Raw genomic sequence first — 12446 nt, 5'->3', positions numbered from 1 at the left:
TCCCACACTGTTCCAGAGATCTAGGTGACAAATAGAATACAGCAAAAGTGATGGTGTGTCACTCCGGAGAGTAAGTTGTACAAGGCATTCAGCTTCCACGGTGCTTGCTTGCCCTCTGCCATCGCTTGCTCAGGAAGCAGCTAGCTGCCATGTCATGAGCACCACGTTGGAGAGGCGCATGAGACTGTTGAACTGTGGCTTCCTGCCAGCAGCCAAGTGAGGAAGATTGGGAGCAGATCCTCCAGCTCCAGTCCAGCCTTCAGACCACTGCAGCCACTGAAGACCATGAGCCAGAAACACCCGGCTCAGCTGCTCCTGGGTTCCTGACTTACAGAAACTGCAGGATGATACACAGTTGTATTTTAAATGACTTAGTTGGAGGTAATTTGTTATGGAGCAATAAATAACTAATGCAACTCCCTTTATCCTTTCTGAGCTCGAGATGCCCTCTCCCTAGGCACAGTGCAACGCCCAAACTGCTTACCATGCATTGCGTCTGTGTTGGGAGGAAGAATTAGCAAGGACTGTGATCTCCATCGCCCTGGCTTTAGTTTACTGACACTGACTTTTTCCTTCACCATTGCTTTTTCTACTTTTCTCATATTAAGAATACTCAGCAAACTGAATAATCCATCTCTAGCAAAGGAACCAATTCTACAACTTTGTCGGCTTATTTAAAGGAATCATTCTATGTAAATATGGTATTTTATGATATTTTAGCAATCTGGTAAATTTCCATTGACAGAGTCCCTCACCTCATCTTTACCTCAACCCATCCTTAATCAACAGAGGAACGAATCTCATATTCACTGAGAAATAGAAGCAAACAGATATGATCTCTTTTAAATTCCCTCTTCCCACCTTTAAATCATCTGTAAGTATTGGGGTGAAAAAAATCATTTTAGCACCTGATGCCAGAATTCCTCTTAGGGATAGAAAATGCTTTATTGAAGAAAAAACCTTGATGTGGCACTTGAAGTATGGACAATGGAAACTGGTCTTACAATAAAACTGAAACAGAGGTAGCCAAACAGATCTACATTAACAACAACAAAAAGACCAAGAATATGAGGACAAGACAGAGAGTAGAGGAAATGGGAGGCGGTAAAGAGAGATGGGCCTCAAATAATGGTGTGGGAGGTTGGAGCTTGGGAGAGAGTCCCAGGGTCAGAGGAACTGTAGGCGTATTTAAAATAGAAGTATCTATTACGGAACTTCACATCGTTGGTGTTGCTAAGGATATAAAACCCCCTAGGCCTTCAGTAATATCTGACACATACACAAACGCCTTCTGTGAGGGATTTGGAGGGAAATCAAGGAAAAAAGATAATAGGGGGACAGTTCTGAGTTCTACAACTGGGTCAGCACAGAACCAAGGGATGAGATCATGGAACTGCGTTACAGGGAAATGAATCATTTAGTAGAAGCAGACACTCAAACGCCAAAGAAACCAAAAGGGGAGCTCCCAGGAATTAACTGAAATCTTGGAGGAGGCACTGAATTTCCCACTAGAATGGGGACTTAGCCAATTTTACGGAAATCTCAAAAAGGAACTCTACCTTAGCTGACACCTGGGTACATATTCACAGATTCTTCTCTGCTCTGTTCTGGCCTTTGACGAAGAGATGTCCAAAACCAGGCAGCCTGTTTGCTAATGTGATCGAATGTGACCTTGCTCTCTTTGGTACGTCATCAACAGCCTCCTCGCTGCAGGGATTCCCCCTCTGCTTGTACGGGCTCAGACCCAAACGACCCCCATCTCACAACACGGACTTGAACCCAGATTTAGATTTGAATCCTCGTTCTACTATTTACTGGTGGTATCACCTTGGGCGCGTAGCTTCACCTCTCCACCTTCTCTTGGCTCAACTTCCTCATCAGGAAATGGGGATGATGACAGCCCCTGCCTCCCCGGAGGACTGCGAGGGTTCTCCTGGACAGTGAGCGTGACTGCTGTCCCCGCGCCCCGCAGACGGTGAGCCTCACCATGCCAACCGCTGTCGGCATTACTCCCACGGCTCTGGGCAGTCATCCCCGCACCCCCGCCCTCCACCACCCCCACCCCCTAATGCCGGAAGCCTGGCTCCTGCCCGTCTGCTGGAACGGCTCTCCCGAAGGGGGCCGCTGACGTCCCGGGCCATCAGTCCCAGCGCATCCTCCCAGGCCCCCCGGAATTCCGCTGCGCTGCGCGGAATCCTTGCCACGAGCCTTCCCGAGGTGCTCGGCCTTGGCTCCTCGTGGCCTGGCCGTCTTCTCCCTCACCGACCCCCTCCCCACACCCCGGGGGGCTGAGTGTGCCCGGGAGCCGCCCTCAGCCGCGCCGGTGCCCACCCTGCGCTCACGGGCGTCCGCACTCATGACGTCCGCAGCCCAATCTCCTCCTTTCCTCTGGGCTCTTGCGCAAACTGCCCACTGGGTACCTGCCCCAGGTGTGTTCACGAACCCAGCCACCCAGGCCAAATGCAGAGAGACTGTCGCTAAGTCATCACGTTCCCGGCCTCCTCCAGCCCCTTCCCTTCCCTACTCCGCCCTGTCATCCTTCCCGCCTCCCTCTCCCGCTGCGTCCAACTGGCTACCAGACCAGACAGTGCTTCCTCCAGCACCGACGGCTCCCTCCCAGTCCTGCTCCGCCCCTCACGACCCCCTGGGGTTCACAGCGGGCCTCAGAGTCACTTGGGCCAGGTCTCAAATATCAACTATGCGACAAACCTACTATGACTGTTCTTGGCCAAACTACTCAGCCTCTCTGACCTCAGGTTTTTGTGATAATTAAAAGGGAGCATATGCCAGATGGCCGGCACTGAGCAGGAACTCAGTAAGCACTCCCCTGCACCCCGTCCTCTGGTCTTCATCATCCCGGCTACCGCACAATATCCCCCTGGCTGGTCTCTCTTGCCCCTTCTACTCTGAATTGCCCTAGAGCTAATTTTTCTAGAAAATAAATGTGCTTAAAAATAGTCAACATTTTCTCTTTCCCTACAGTACGAAGTACAAATTCTTCAACGCAGTAAGCTCCGACTGCCTTTCCGGTGGCTTCTCCCCTAGCCCAGTTACTCTAAACTGGCTGTTCACCAGCTCCCTCACGTACGTGCTGGCTTATACCCCTGCACCTGCCCATCCCTCTGGTTGTAATGTCCATCCCATGCCCAAGTTCTTTTGTCTACCTGACAAACTTCTTCACTCCCCCACCAAGACCTGCTTCCAAAGCTCTTGCTTATGCTACAAGTTCAGGCAACAAAAGCAAAAATAAACAACCTAAAAAGCTCCTGCACAGCAAAGAAAAAAAACAAAATGAAAAGGCAAACGACAGATTAGGAGAAAATATATGCAAACCATATATGTGATAAGAGTTAATATCCAAAATATATAAAGAACTTGTACAACGTAGTGACAAAAAAACAAACAACCCGAATAAAAAATGGAGAAAAACCCAAATAGACATTTTCCCAAAGAAGACATAAAAATGGTCAGCGAGTACAAAAAAAGGTGCTCAATATCACTAATCCTCAGAGAAATGCATGTCAAAACACAACGAGATGACACCTCACACCTGTTAGAATGGTTAATATCAAAAAGACAAGAGCTAACAAGTGTTGGAGAGGATGTGGATGAACGGGAACCCTTGTGCACTGTTGCTGGGAATGTAAACTGGCGCGGCCACCATGGGGAAGAGTATGAAAGCAACTCAAAAAATTAAAAGTAGAACTGCCATGTGATCCAGCAATTCCACTCTGACTATACCTCCAGAGGAAATGAACTCAGTACCCTGAAGAGGTATCTGCACTCCCGTGTTCACTGCGGCATTGTTCACAGTAGCTAAGATACAGGAACGATTGTCAAATGTTCATCTACATATACATGGATAAATACACACACACATGTATACACACTAGAAGATTATTCAGCCTTTAAAAGGAGGGAGTCTTGCCATCTGTGACAACATGGATGAACCTGGAGACAGAAAAACAAACAAACTGCAAAATCTTATTTATATGTGGAATCCAAAAAAGCCAAATACAGAGAAGCAGAGAGTCGAATGGTGGCTGCCAGGACCATGGAGGTTCAGGAAATGGGGAGATGTTGGTCAAAAGGGTAAAAAGTTGCAGTAAGGATGATTAAATCTAGAGATCTAACACACAGGATGGTGTGTTAGATCCTATATTGAATATCAGTTCATAATACTATATTGAATCCTGGAAACTTGCTGAGATTAGATTTCAAATGCTTTGATCACAAAGAAAAATGATAACAGTTTTTAGGGGCTGAGGGAATGGATATGTAAATTAGCTTGGCTGTAGTAATCACTTTGCTATGTAGATGCATATAAAATCATGTTGTATGCTTAAATATATACTAATTTTATTTAACATTAAAAAACATTAAGCTGTCACTTAAAGGGTGATGCCTATTTCTTAACTGGTTCAGATTTTTAAAAAAATATTTTATACACTTACACCCACCCACAAACACACATCATGGGGAAGAGAGAGGAAGACAGGATGATAAAACAAATGTGGATGTGGCAAAATGTTAAAAATTGGTGAACCTGGGTAAGAATCACTTGGAATTCATTAAAAAAAAAGTTGCCAAACTATATATAATTCTGGCTTTTACATAAGTCTGAAATTATTTCAAAAGAAATAGAAGACAGCATGAGGCCATCTAACCATAAGGTAACAAGCCCAAGCTGAGGAACATTTTACCAAACAAGCGACTTATATTCTAAAAATATCAGTGTCCTAAAAAACAACAAAGTTAGGATGGAGGGAGGGGCAGGTCGAGGAAATGTTCGAGATTAAAGGAGACTGAAAAAACATGGCAACGAAATGCAAGGTATAACCCTGGGCTGGGTGTTAGTTTGGGAAAAAAAATTGCTGTAAAATAATTGGTGAAACAAGTGGTGAAATTTAGAAACAGACTCTTTATTATATTCTGCACTATAGCAATATTAAATTTCCTGAATTTAAAACTTGCACTGTGGTTATGGAAGAGAAGGTCCTTGTTCTGAGGAGACACATCCTGAGGAATCTGGGGGCAAAGGCTGATGACGTCTGCAACTTTAAAATGTTTCAGTGAGATTAAAAATGATGTGTGTGTATGTGTGTATCTAGGGAGAGAACAAATATAGCAAATGTTAACAGGCAGTGAATCTGAGTTCATGTTTACTATTCTTGCAACTTTTCCATGAATTTGAAATTTTTTCAAAATAAAAAGTTTTTTACAAAGCTATCACTTATGTGAAACCTTTTCCCACTCTCAGATAGAATTAATGTGCCTCTTGTAAGCTACTGTAAATCTTTTTATATTTACCCTAAAATGCTCCATTTTGGGTTGTAATTATCTGTAAGCATTTGTTTTAGTCTGTTAGATCTAGAGCATCTTGAGGCAAATCCTTAATTTGCCTTTTGGAATTTAATAATGGGAGGAGTACTCTAATTCAAGGCAGTTTCATGTCGGTAGCATATTACTGGAGTACTTTGATGCTGCAGTTTGGACTCACGTGACTCGACATTCTTGAGATGAGAACAAGAACAGGAATGAAACTTTGGTTTGGACGGGGCTTCGGGCTGGATCTCCCATTCTGTCCCTTAATGGAAACACATGCAGGCAAAGCTGGAAAGCCCAGAGCAGCTCCCAGGCAGATACACAAAGGCGCTGTCTGTATGAGGGAGGGGGGCTCATGAAAGCTGGAACTAAGCTGCCCTTGATGCCTGGAATACAACTTCCAAATATTTCTGTCACTCGCATATCACAGGAGGGCAGCCCGCCCTTGGCTGACCAGATGTCTGATTATAAAACCCAAGAGTTGAGGATCAAACCACAATGTAGGAGAAGCCACATCCTCCCATCTCCCTGAACTAGCTTTGATAAAAAATATAGGAAACATTCTCTTTCCACTGTATTGAAAGATAGCTTTTATCCTTCTCTCTGCCCACTTCCTTTATTTACTCCTCCTCAAGGAAGAAAAAATTTACTTCTATGACTGATGAGACTCTATACAGGGTCATTCACACTCACTGCTCTTTGAGTTTCTTTCAGAGTCAGCTCCCCAGGCCATCACGTGTTCTCTCCTCATGCAGTGGCGAATAAAGCAGCTTCCAGAGCCTTGCCTAGGTCTAGGGGGAAAGTTCAAATCGTCGGAGGAAGAAATAAGAAGCCTATTTGGGCTTTGGATCCCAGCTACATTCTCCCGACCAGCTTTCGCAGCAAGAAAGAGGGTATTTTAATGCCAGCCCGTTTCCTCTCACTGTCATCTGCTCCGGGACTCAGAAAAGAAACCAACTTGAAGGGCCCCCTGAGTCCCACCAGCGTTTTACTAATCTTTGCATCTCACGGTGCCTGTTCTATGAGAAGCCCTCATAAATGTTTGTTGTCTTGAACTCAGACAGTGTGACACACACAGGCACATAACTGCTCACAGCTATCATCGGGATGCTGGTTGTTCTTTTTAATCGTACAAAGTGATTTTTGAAGCTTTTTTGGTTTGTCTGAGGGCTCTGGGGCTACAAGGAAATAAGCTTTAGTTAGCAGAGGAGAGAAAGCTGCATCTTTGTGCTTCACAGGGTTGCAACAGAGGGAGCGCTGTCCCAGGGGAGCTGTCAAGAAGCTTGACAGCAATTCTAGCAAGAAGGTGGTAGAAACACAATTTTAGCAATAATGATCAAACATGTTTTTGAAATTTTCCTTTATCCTTGAAATGCCTTGTGTTGCTGAAAGTCTGTTCATTACTGATCATCCATCTGCAGCAAGTCGTCTCTTTGTGGACCTGTCCGTGCAGAAGATCCGGCGTGGGGAGTCAGCATAGGTAGAGGGTTCTGAGAGGACCAAAGGCTACTAGGCACGTGGAAAGTCAGAAAGGTAAAAGTAAACAGCGGCCCAGGGAGGCAGGAGATGGAAAAAACACAGGAAGAGAAGCTGTAAGAAAATCATCTTACTCAAAGGGGCTCTGGTTGTTGAAGTGGATGCCACAGCCCTTTACTGTTTGTCTGGAGCCCTCTCTGGTGACTCTGTCTTCTGTTTGCACTGTTCCTCTTACCTGGCCCATGAATTTCCCTCCTTAGTCATCCCTTCTCTCCAGGATGTCCAGCTTCTCCCTGGCCCTGCTACCTCCCCCTCCTTAAGGATAAAGAGGCCCTGGGTTCTCACAGCCCCAGGAGCCTCCGATGCCCCCCAGCAGCCATCCTGATGCCCTCCCCTCGCATCCTCTTCCAAAGCCACCCAAGGGTGGCCTTTGGGCAGCAGTGCCTGTGCTGCAGGGGCACATTTGAAGTGCAGTCCGCAGGCCCACCCCCAGGACCTCCTGAGGCCGAATCTCAGCCTTGGTGGGAGGGCCACCGTCTGTGTTTTCACGTGCCGTCCAGTGATTCTGAGGAGCCGTGAGTTTGAGAAACGCTGTCTGTTCTCCATGTCTCTGCTTCCTCGCCCTTTTGGATTTCCTGCCTCTGTGTCTTTACCATTTGATTCCCCAAGGCTCCGTCCTGGCCTCCTCTTCTCCCAAGCTACTTCCTTTCTCTAAGTGATCGCAGTCACCCAAAGGGTGGTTTGGTTGTATGTTTAAACGTAGGTAATGCATCAGTTTGAGAGTCACTCCATCCCTGGTCTCTTCTCGAGCCCCCAGAATGTCCAGGTGCTTTCTGGACCTTTCCAAAATGCTGCACAGTTTTCTAAACTCAGCTTGGCTAGAGGAACCCCATTCTTCCTCCAGCACGCACTCTGCATCTATGTTGCAGGGTAGCACTGCCACCCATGTGGTCACCTCCAATTCCCCAGTGTCCCTCTTCCTCTCACCCACTTCTGGCCAAGCTGCAAGTACAGACAGTTCCATGTCCACCACTGCCCCAGTGTGGGTCTGGGCAGGGCTCCTCTCCACTGACCGGTGCGTCCTGCCAGCTGCCACCATGTCACCTCCATGATTAAGTCCCTGTAATGAATCCCTGTTGTTCACATGTTAACTTCTAAGCACCTTAACTTGCCCCATTTCCACATGTATTCCTCACTCACTGTCCCCTTCCCAAACGCACAACTGTCGTTTCAGTGATAGTGAATCCCCTCCAGTACTTGGCATGGCCCACGCTGCTTCATGACCTTGCACCTCGGCACAGACTGGTGCCTGACTGGTGTGCCCTTCCTCCTGCACACTTCCCACCTCAGCTGTCTTCCCGACAAACTTCCGTCTGTCCTCCAAAACCTCACAGATGTCAGTTCCTCTGTGAAGTCTTACCCTACATCACAGAGTACTTGCTTGCTTATCTCTTCTCAGACTGTAATATCGCGATGGCCAGAAGCCTGCCTTATTTGCCTTTCATAGCCAGCACCAAGCACAGGCCCTGACACCCAGTGGGGTTTAAAAAAATACTTCTTTTTTTAATCCATTCACTCAACAAAAACACAGTGAACACATATTATGTGAGGAGCATTGTGGGTATTGTGAGCAAGACAAAAACTCTCTGCCCTCCAAGAACTTATCTAATAAGCAAACTAACAAGTAGGCAGATCATTTTAACATTAGACTCAATTCTATGATGGGGATAAACACGGGCAATTACATGGAGGAACACCTACTTCAGTTTTGGGGTGATCTTATGGTCCCTTTGATAAGATACACAGAGTCTCTGGATCTGCAGGGAAAAATTGTCTCATGTAAAGCACATCACAATATCAAACTGTCAACAGTATTGCCGATACCAGGCATATTTGACTTCTTAAATAAATTTCCCTCCCTTTACTTAATTTCAAAATGGAAAATTGTGGAAATAACTCTCTCTGTGATTCTCTCCAAGGTGGCCACCCTGCAGGGGAAGTGGAGTCCCTCTGAAGGCTTTTCTTTTAAACAGAGCCGAGGAAGCAGTAAGCCCTTTGGTTGCCCGCAGTCACAAAAGTGTGCTTGGTCCCTGTCCACACTTCCTGCGCTCCTTTAACCCAGTCTTCAGAAGCTCTGTCAGCTGACAGAGCGGTGAGAAAATGCTAACAGGCAACGACCGCAGGAGCATGTTCCCCAGCATAGGCCGCCTCTCCCTCAACCATGTCACACCATTTGGGCCACAGGAAGTACAATTTGTGTTCCAACCATTTGGCACTGAGGCTTGCCCAGCTTATCCTTTTCAGAGAAGAACATCCGATCTGATCATCTTGAATACTAAATGACATGGAGGTATGACAAATTCCAGCCGGGGGGGTGTCCTGTCTTCTTCACACTGATGACCAATAAAAGGACAAATGATGAAATCGAGCTAGCCTTACATGCCTTACTCACCGGTGAAAACATCTGCCCAGGGGCAGGACATTCTCTGCCCAGTTTTGGAGTTCCTGGGACTACAGTTTGGTGCCTTTCTAGTTTTTTTGCTGAATTTCAAAACACCTACATCATCACCGAGCAACTTCCACTACAAATATACAAGGTCAGCACCTCTTAAATTTGCATATGCATCAGAATCCCTGGGAAGGCTTATTATAATGCGCATTTCTGGGTCCCACCTCCAGAGGTTCTGATTCAAAAGGTTCAGGGTGGGATCTTAGATTTCCTAGTTCTGACAAATTCCCAGGTAACGCAGATGCTGCTGATCTGGGGACTACCCTTTGAGAACCAGTTCAGTCAAGAGTGTCAAGTAAGATACCTGATAATCTCGACTACCAAGAGAGACAAATTTCATCTGTTGTAGGAAAACTGTATCATAAGAAAAGCCAATAATCATTACAATAAATGCTTCAACAGCTTCTGTGTCCTTCATGCCAATGAAGGGAGCGAACCATCGGCTGTGCCTTGAAAAGTTAAGTGTTGGGAGCGGGAAGAACAGAGTCTTAACACTTGCAACTCTGTTCTCTGAAAAATAACTGCAGTAAAGGCAGAACACCTGTGCCAACAAAGAAATCACACCCGTAAGGCCACCCTCTCTGGGCTCTGCCCTCCCTAATGCGGTGGGCTTCAGCGGCAGGCCTGAGGAAGATAAAACAGCAGAGGAAGGGGAGACTGTTTCTGTCTGACCACTTGAGCTGGGGCATCAGTCTTATTCCTGCCTTAGGAGCCAAGCTGAAACACTGGCTCTTTATGGGTCTCAAGCTTGTTGGCTTTTGAACTAGAACTTCTACCATCAGCTCTCCTGGGTCTCTCTGGCTTGCTGACTGCAGATCCTGGGACTTCTTAGTTTTCATAATTGCATGAGCCAATTCCTAATAATAAATCTATATATATATGTACGTACCATATATGTGTATGTGTAATATATATGCATATTTCCTATTGGTTCTGTTTCTCTGAAGACTCCTAATACAGCACCGCACAAAAACTTCTTTCTAAATCACCTGTTTTCTGCTTTAATTTCTGCATCACTAGATATGGCCACTATTCCTGGCAACCTCTACCAAAGGGCCTTTAGAGGATGTCTGTGAGCTGACACTTCAGCAGAGGTGATTCAGATGCCATGACTCATGGGTAAGCTCAAGCCTGTTGTGCAGTCAGCCCTGGGAATGAAGTCAGGGTTGAGGCTGGCCGGAAGGGCAGCGTACGCTCATGTAGACATGCCCCCTCCCGACTGTAATATCCTCGGGGATGCTGATTTTTCTCTGTCATTGGCTGAGAGTAGAGAAGTTAGCGATGACATCAAAGGCAGAAACAACATTGCAGTCTCCATAATTTACAAGGATCCTGTTCCACTTCCGTCCCTTGTCCTGAATCTTCTATGTGTTCCACTGCAAAAATAACGTGGTATTCTCCTCTCCATTCTCCCCAATTTTATACAACACACACATACACACACACGCACGCACACACACATACACATCCCTTTTCAAACCTGTGAAAGCTTTTAGATGTACTTGAAAGTAAAGAGGCAGTGGAGGATATAGCAATTAATCTAAGGATAGTAACAGCATTCTGCAAGAGATAGTAACTTGAAGAGAAGCATTTGATAGGCATGAAAGAGCAGACAAGCTGTATTACATGTTTCACTCCACTTCAAGTATGGACGTAGGTAACTACTTTAGTAATATGCCATAAAATCGAATGTCCCAATGGCCCTGATGTGCAACGCTACTGGAATAATGTCAGGAGAGCCCCCCAGAGGGCCTTGGGAATTCTGCTTCCACCAGAGCAAGCAGGGCAGCTCTATAGGTTACTGGTACCTAGTAGGTATGTGCCAATCTGCCAGATGCAGGTAAACTTGTACATTCGCCATGATATGGGGAATGCAGTTGGGGCTGGCTTGAGGAGACAGATGATGTGAGTCTGGGTCAAAATAATACTAATATTAAGGACAACTTCCATTTAATGAGCAAGAATAATTACATTAATAGTAATAACTCAGGAAGAAGATATTTTTAAGTGACCTGTCCAAAGTCACACAGCTAATAAGTAGCACAGCTGGGATCTGACCCCAAGTGCTTCTGATTCTAAAGCATGTGCTGTTAACCACAACTCACTTCTGCCTTCTAAAGTATTTGGAATGACTAATCTTTAAGGAAAGATTGCGAATCAAAATGAACAAATAGGGAGACAGAGACAGAGATCACATTAGGCCTGGGCTATCAGTCCAACTAGGGTGGTAGCCACCTGGTCAGGAAGCTAAGAATCCCAGTGTCAAACAAAAATATTCATGTATCTTGTGTGTAGAATGAGGGAGGGACTGACAAGGACCCCTTCTTTGACCAAACTTTGGTCTGGCCCTTCTGAGCTTTCTTCTTGACTAGGCTGTACCCAGGGTTTACCATCAAGAATCCTCCCAAGCCAGTTCAGCAAGGATCCCCCGACCCTTGGTATCTAACCAAGTTACTCTTAGTAATTTTCCATCCATTGGTGCCTATTGGCTACAAACCTCAACTACCCGTGTTGTACTCAGAGTTGAGTTCAATCTCTCACCCCTGTTGCAACAGTCTTAACCCCTGTCCCAACACTCTTGACCCCTGTCCCAAAAGTCTTGACCCCTACTGCGTTAGTCTTGAATAAAGTCTTCCTTGCCTATTTAACTTGGTCCAAGCAATTTTTGTTTGGCAGGACCTAGGTAAACATGGGAAAAGCTCTGTTAGAACAACTATATTCTCTCATCTTTGCATCCCCAAAGCACCGGCTGATGAGTCAACAAAGCTAGCATTACAGGGAGCTCCCGGGGTCGTCAAGTCCAGGCTGCCAGGAGAATTGTCCAGAATGCTTGACTGTAGGAAACCTTCTAAGGAGGTAATCCAGAGAGTGGGAGGGGGGAAGGAGAGGCCCAGGACAATTTCAAACTGGTGAACCAAGTACAAGATACTTCTCCTCTCCCATCCAAGGGCCCATTGAAATGCGGAAAAAGATAGTTTGAGAACGAATGAAATGGAAACACCAGTACAAAAATAAGAAAGGCTGCCAACAGCAGCCCAGAAATCTTGAGAACTCCTAGCGGGCAGAAAGCATTAGGACGGGATTGCCAAAGAACCAGCCCAGGAAACCACAGCTCAGACACTTCGGGGAAATGCGT

General features: G+C 46.0%; 1 protein-coding gene across 4 annotated transcripts in view; it reads right to left on the bottom strand.

Moving 5' to 3' along the window:
• The window catches only part of EXTL3 (exostosin like glycosyltransferase 3), a 107768-nt gene that overhangs the window by 73068 nt on the left and 22254 nt on the right, over positions 1–12446 (bottom strand). Inside the window, exon 1 of one of the 4 annotated variants that reach the window (XM_073232760.1) lies at positions 2343–2483. The exons of 2 other annotated variants lie outside the window; for them this stretch is intronic. The gene's annotated coding sequence lies outside the window, so the exon portion shown is untranslated. Of the gene's footprint in view, positions 1–2331; positions 2484–12446 lie in introns of those variants that run through there. One more of the 4 variants, XM_073232758.1, reaches the window with a different exon arrangement.

Source organism: Manis javanica, chromosome 3, assembly GCF_040802235.1.
Source record: "Manis javanica isolate MJ-LG chromosome 3, MJ_LKY, whole genome shotgun sequence".
NCBI classification, from domain to species: domain Eukaryota; kingdom Metazoa; phylum Chordata; class Mammalia; order Pholidota; family Manidae; genus Manis; species Manis javanica.
The sequence above is the reverse complement of the archived record's forward strand: the minus strand, read 5'-3'. Positions and strand labels throughout refer to the sequence as shown.